This window comes from Cebus imitator, unplaced genomic scaffold (assembly GCF_001604975.1).
Source record: "Cebus imitator isolate Cc_AM_T3 unplaced genomic scaffold, Cebus_imitator-1.0 Scaffold117, whole genome shotgun sequence".
NCBI lineage: Eukaryota > Metazoa > Chordata > Mammalia > Primates > Cebidae > Cebus > Cebus imitator.
In genome coordinates, this window is record NW_016107432.1 from 3,580,323 (window position 1) to 3,587,306 (window position 6,984).

The 6,984-nt window shown below is 46.3% G+C and overlaps 1 long non-coding RNA gene across 1 annotated transcript; it reads right to left on the reverse strand.

Annotated features, from left to right (window-relative positions):
- Positions 1–1,530: 1,530 nt before the first annotated feature.
- LOC108311567 lies at positions 1,531–6,984 on the reverse strand. The gene is made up of 3 exons (XR_001828276.1): positions 6,841–6,984; positions 5,699–5,765; positions 1,531–2,449 (listed from the first exon to the last, which is right to left on the reverse strand). It is a non-coding gene; the product is annotated as an uncharacterized LOC108311567 (long non-coding RNA).

Genomic DNA, 6,984 nt, shown 5'->3' on the forward strand with positions numbered 1-6,984 from the left:
AAAAAAAAAAAAAAAAAAAAAAAAAAAAAAAAAAAAAAAAAAAAAAAAAGACAGCTCAATCCTAGCCCATTGGTTATTTGTAACACTCATACAGAAAATACCAGATTACGTTAACAGCAGTGAAGAGGCAAGAACTGAAGTCTGAAGATTGATTTCCTCAGTACTTAAGGGCATTCCAAGAATTTTGGCCAGGTGCAGTGGCTCACCCCTGTACTCCCAGCACTTTGGAAGGCCAAAGGACGCAAGATACACTCAGCCCCTGCCAGGCCTCCAGGTTCGTCCACCACAGCATCAGCCCAAAGTCCCGAATCTCATCTGAATCCACTCCCTCATGGACAAGGCTCCTCAGACAGCTCCCATGTTGAACCTCTTTCCATTAAAGACTGTCCCCACCCCGGTCCCCCCCAGCCCACCCACACTGCGAGCACACGCGCACACACACACCCCGACACCAAATGGCAGCAGCAGAGCTAGGATACCTGCCACAGACACTCCCAGGAGTCCCTGGCCCACAGTTAAGTCTGAACTCCCAACTGGGCACACGTCACCTGGCAGTCCCCCAACTGCACCCAACTATGCCCAGCCTCACTCCTCCAGGCTTCCCGGCTCATGGCTCCACCTTTGAATTATCTATCCTTTTCACGAAAGGTGGCCTGTGTTCGCAGCTGTAGTTTCATCTCCCTGCTTCCTGCTGGTAGGAACTTCAGGGTTCAAGGCCTCTTGAATTTGTATTGCCTGGCCCTTTCAGTCCAACCTGGCAGCAGCTTCTGCCCATATAATTCTGTGACTCTTAATAGGGTTCAGTTCATTAGAAGCCATACCAGCAGGACTTTTCAGAGTAACTGTTTTGGGCTTCTGCAGAGGAGAAAGAAGCACTGTCGTTGGAAAGAAAGCGTGCCCGGCAGCCGGGCACGGTGGCTGAAGTCTGTAATCCTAGCACTTTGGGAGGCTGGGACAGGTAGATCACCTGAGGTCAGTTTGAGACCGGCCTGGCCAACATAGTGAAATCCCATCTCTACTAAACATACAAAAATTAGCTGGGCATAGTGGCTCACACCTGTAATCCCAGCACTTTGGGAGGCTGAGGCAGGCAGATCACTGGAGGCTGGTGGTTTGAGACCAGCCTGACCAACATGGAGAAACCCTGTCTCTACGAAAAATACAAAATTAGCCAGGTGTGGTGGCGCATGCCTCTAACCCCATCTACTCGGGAGGCTGAGGCAGGAAAATCACTTGAACCCAGGAGGCGGAGGTTGTGGTGAGCCAAGATCGTGCCACTGCACTCCAGCCTGGGCGAGAGTGAAACTCCATCTCAAAAATAAATAAAAAATAAAATAAAAATAAAGAAGGCCCCTTACCCAGTGTGTGTGTGGGGAGGAGGGGTGGGCAGGGCTGAATGGTCACAATTCTCTTTCCAGCTGTACACCGCCTCACCAAGTGCCGCTCACTTCAGACCCAAGACAGACCTAACTCTGACCCTCCAAAGATGCCAGCTGTGATGGCAGCTGGCCCAACCGGCAACACCCTATATCAGTTAAAGAGGGTTCTTTTTATTTTTGCAATATCCCATACAAAAGCAATAGAAACATAACAGTCTTAACAAGAAGTTTACAAATGAATAAACAGAAAATCTGTACACATCATCATTTACAGCAATTTTACAGGTAACTTAACTGTTTAAAAATGTTCTTTCTAAATCGCTCTGCCGCCCCAACTCTTAGAGTATTATAAAGAGCCTGACTAGTGCTATTTACAAGTACCAAATTAAGACTGTATAATTTACATAAAACCCATTAGTTTAACAGCTAAATTTAAGAATGATCTGACTTCAGAGCTCTGCTGTGACATATTGATAAAAGGCCAAAAATTAAGTCTCCATGAAGATATTAAAGGTGTCTGACAGAGTACTTTGTCTGGTGCCTATAAAAGTAGCTGACTCTCAAGTGGTCCCACAGATTACATGGTTAAATCCAAAACAATTCATCTCACAAGCAGCAACTTAAGATGCCTGTGGAAAACTAGTTAAGTATACTTGTCTGCTCATCTTGGAGGACGATAGGAATTAAGCAATTACGCTTGCTGGAAGATTGCTTTAAGTATAACCTTGCTTGGATTTAGCTCCATTTACAATTTTAAAACATGCAAAATACACTCACTATACATAAAATTAATGTTTCTTAAGAAAGTAAGGCAAAAATAACAATTCGTCATGAAATAATGGACTACTAACAGAGAAACCACCAGGTACAAGTGCACACACATGCTTGGCGCCTGGCCATCCTTCCACCTGGTCTGGGAGGAACTGTTTCTCTTCCTGGCCGCCAGGTGGCAGTTAGCTCATGGCAGAGAAGTCTCTCAAGGGTTCAGTTAAACAAGCTTCCAAATCAAACTCGTCCTCCGCTTGACTGTCCATGTGTCTAACTTTAGTGGGTGTGCCAGAGTACATGTCCTGGAAGACAGAAGCATGGGTCAGCTGACATTCACCTCACCCTGAAAACAGAGGCCACTTCCTACACCCCACAGCTTACATGGTGAATTGTGATTTAATGCACAGCATGTACACCTCACATGCAACCGAGATAGATTTTATTCATGACACTGAGAAGAGAAACTACACGTACTATTTACAATACACTGAAGTTAGGTGTACACACATTTTATTTTTCTTTTGCAGAGTCAGAGTCTATGCTGAACTCCTAGGCTCAAGTAATCTTCCTGCCTCGGCCTCCCAATGTGCTGGGATTATAGGCAGGAGTCACTAGTCACTACGCCCGGCCATGACACATTTTACGAGTACAGAAAGAATTCTGAAAGCCTAGAAAAAAACACGAATAGTGGCTGTCTCAGGACAGGAGGAGACTGTTTAAATTGATACGTTTTAAGATGGTTTTCTTTTCTCTTTTTTGAGGATGAACCTGCTCTGTCACCCAGGCTGGAGGGCAGCGGCTCAATGTCAGCTCTGTCACCTCTGCCTCCCGAGTTCAAGTGATTCTCCTGCCTCAGCCTCCTGAGTAGCTGGGATTACAGGCCTGAGCCACCACACCCAGCTAATTTTTTTTGTATTTTAGTAGAGACAGGGTTTCACCATGTTGGCCAGGATGACCTCAATCTCCTCACCTTTTGGTCTGCCCACCTCGGCCTCCCAAAATGTTGGGATTACAGGCATGCGCCACTACGCCGGGCCATAGCTGCATCTTTCTATGTTCGAATACAGTACAGGATCTTACAGAAAGCATGACAATTTTATAACAAATGTTTACATTTTCTAGTTGTTGTTGTTGTTGTTGTTGTTGTTTGTAGAGATGGGGTTTCACCATCCTAGCCAGGATGGTCTTGAACTCCTGACCTTGTGATCCACCTGACTCGGCCTCCCAAAGTGCTGGGGTTACAGGACTGAGCCACCACACCCAGCCCCTTTTCTAGTTTTTAACCTGCTTTTTCACTTCATATGCTGGGTGTTTTCACATGCAATTAGGACAGTCTTCTTTGTAAAAATACTAAAGGTTGGCCGGGCACAGTGGCTCATGCCTGTAATCCCAGCACTTTGGAAGGCAGGGGTGGGCAGATCACCCAAGGCCAGGAGTTCAAGACCAGCCTGGCCAACATGATGAAACCCCATCTCTACTAAAATACAAAAATTAGCTGGGCACGACGGCGGGTGCCTGTAATCCCAGCTACTTGGGAGGCTTAGATGGGAGAATTACTTTAATCTGGGCAACAGTGGTTGCAGTGAGATGAGATCATGCCACTACACTCCTACACTCCAGCCTGGGCACCTGAGCAAGACTCCGTTTCAAAAAAAAAAAAACCATACACCACTAAAGTATCTTTTTACTGTACATTGGTACACATGCAAGGTCTAGAAGAACATGCTCCCAATCATTAACTACAGAATTAGACATGAGCCAATTTTGTGCACTGCTTTGAACAAACATGTATTTTTTTCAAAACTGGTAAATGTAAAGAAAATCCCTAGGTACAATGCACTCCTCCCTTATTTGGTAACAATTAGCAGGTAATTCCTATGCCAGCACAGACTGCATGGCCCACACCTGAATGCTAGTGACAATGCACATGTAGATCCCAGACTCGGAGAAAAAGCTTTTCTTTTCTTTTCTTAATGTATTGTAGGTATTTATTTTTTGAGAGAGGGTCTTGCTCTGTCACCCAGGCTAGAGTGCAGTGATATGATCACAGCTCACTGCATCCCTGACCTCCTGGGCTAAAGCAATCCTCCTATGTTAGCTTAACTAGGTGAGACTATAGGAACGCACCACCATACCCAGCTAATTTGTTTTTTTGTAGAGACAGGGCCTCCATATGTTGCCCACGCTGATCCTTAATTCCTGGGCTGAAGCGATCCTCCTGCCTCAGCCTCCCCAAGTGCTGAGTTTATAGGTGTGAGATGCCATGCCCAGCCTCTTTTTTGGAGGGTCCAGGCCAGGCACAAGGCTCCCACCTGTAATCCAGCACTTTGGGAGGCCAAGGTGGGTGGATCATTTGAGGTCAGGAGTTGGAGACCAGCCTGGCCAACATGGTGAGACACCCTCCCCCATCTCTACTAAAAATACAAAACTTAGCCAGGTGTGGTGGCACACACCCGTGTTCCCAGCTACTTGGCCAAGGCAGGAGAACTGCTCGAACCTGAGGGATGGAGGCTGCAATAAGCTGAGAATGTGCCACTGCACTCAAGCCTGGTGACAGAGTGAGACTCTGCAGCCCTGATCCTGAACCTGAGCTCAAGCAATCCTCCTCCTTCAGCCTCCAGAGTAGATGAGACCGCATGCAGACTATGCCACCACAGCTGGCTCCTTTGACTTCAAATAAATGAAAATGGTGAAACTGATTTGTTAGACTGAACTAAAAACCTTTAAGGTCATTACCTCAGAATTCAATCTTATGATCTCTGACATCTTGATGATGGGAGTCATCAAAAGTAGAAGTCCTTTCCTGTGAGCATCAGAATCAAACTGCAGTTTTTTGTGGGGTTTTTTGAGACAGAGTTTTGCTCTTGTTGCCCAGGCTGCAGTGCAATGACACGATCTCAGCTCACCGGAACCTCTGCCTCCCAGGTTCAAGTGATTGTCCTGCCTCAGCCTCCCAAGTAGCTGGGATTACAGGCACCTGCCACCACGCCCAGCTAATTTTTGTATTTTTAGTAGAGACAGGGTTTCACTATGTTGGCTAGGTTGGTCTTGAATTCCTGACCTCAGGTCATCTGCCCGCCTCGGCCTCCCAAAGTGCTAGGATTACAGGGGTGAGCCACCACACCCGGCCCAAACTTCAGTTTTTCTGTTTGCTTTTGAGAAAGAGTTTCACTCTGTTGCCCAGGCTGGACTGCAATGGCGGGATCTCAGCTCACTGCAATCTCCAGCTCTCAGGTTCCATCAATTCTCCCACCTCAGCATCCTGAGTAGCTGGAACTACAGGGACCCGTCATCGCACTTGGCTATTATTTGTTATTTTTGTTGAGACAGAGTTTCACCATGTTGGCCAGGCTGGTCTTGAATTCCTGACCTCAGGTGATCTGCCCTGAGGTCAGGAATTCAAGACCAGCCTGGCCAACACCTCAGCCTCCTAAAGTGCTGGGATTACAGGCATGAGCCACCACACCCAACCCAAACTTCAGTTTGTAAGACAGTATGTGTTAACAATTCACCTGCAAATCCCAACAGACTTATCCAAAGAAAGTACTTACAAAGTCATCCTGAGAGCTTGTCTGGGGCTCGGAGCTGCTTTCTGCAGATTCAAGGTCTACAGGGTGTCTGTGAAATGAAATTCAACAGGTGTGTCAGGCACTAGTTTAACAAGGCCAGGAGACAGGGCGCAGATGAATTCTCTACAGACAAACCCCACCCATGTGGTACAGCTACAACACTGACAGTGTCCCCTAGGCTCCCTGAGGGGTCAGCTTTCAATGACTATTTGCCAGACTCAACCCCAGCCCAATCAATCCAGCAGAGAGAAAGCCAATGGCAACAAGCAGCAGCAAAAAGATCTGCTGGGCTCACCACACAAGCATCCTTGGAAACAGAAGCACTCATAAGCCCAATTTTTGATGGGGATAAACAAGCACTGTGGTGAAACATACTATACATTATCACTAACTGTTTCAAGTTTCTATTCAGAGAATGGAACAATGGTGTCACACTGGAAAAAAACCCAAATCACTTCTGTCAGGCCAAACCAGTAAAGCCACGTTACAAAGCATTTTAAACATGCTAGTCTCTAGTAAATTTCCCAGCACAGAATAGAAACTCAAATGTTTGTTGGAAGAATGTGTCCGAGGAAGGGAGGGGCTCAGGACCAGAGGGGAGCTGAGAAGAAACCCCACACAGACGAAGAGAGGTATAAGATCACTCTATCTCCCTGGTCAGCCCATATTCCCATGATGAAGCGGAATTCAGGCCTGAGACATTTCTACTAGGCACAAGTTTAAAAGCCAACAGGGAAAGAAAACCTTCTTTAATTAAGATCTTTTATTTTCATGGTTGAACAGAAATGACTCAGATACTTTTTGGGATATTTATATTTGAGAAAACCAAATTCCAGACATTGTTGTAATTTAGGGGAAAAACAACTACAACAACAAACAAAAACTGTGTATTCCCAGATTGACCGTGTTCAAAAACATTAATTCAATCCAGGAAGCAAACTCCTCCCCCCGGCTGCCCCCGACCCAGCACAGAACTCAGCACTAAGCTGCAGCAGCTGCTCGGCTCCCCAACAGCTGCTGGGGTACCTGGCGTCAGAACCTCCTGTCCCAGTGACACACAGCTGCTTCAGTCACTTCAGTCACCAATCAGAGAAACACAGAATAAGAATGCAGTAAAGACATACATTTCTTGCAAATCACATCCTTCTTCAGCAGGAGGATCCCAAAAATGCAGAGCCACCTTCCAGAGTTTGATTTGTTGGTCCCATGAACGTCGACTATACTTCTTAAATTTATTAGGGGTCTTGGGATGAATGCCAGGTTGTCGA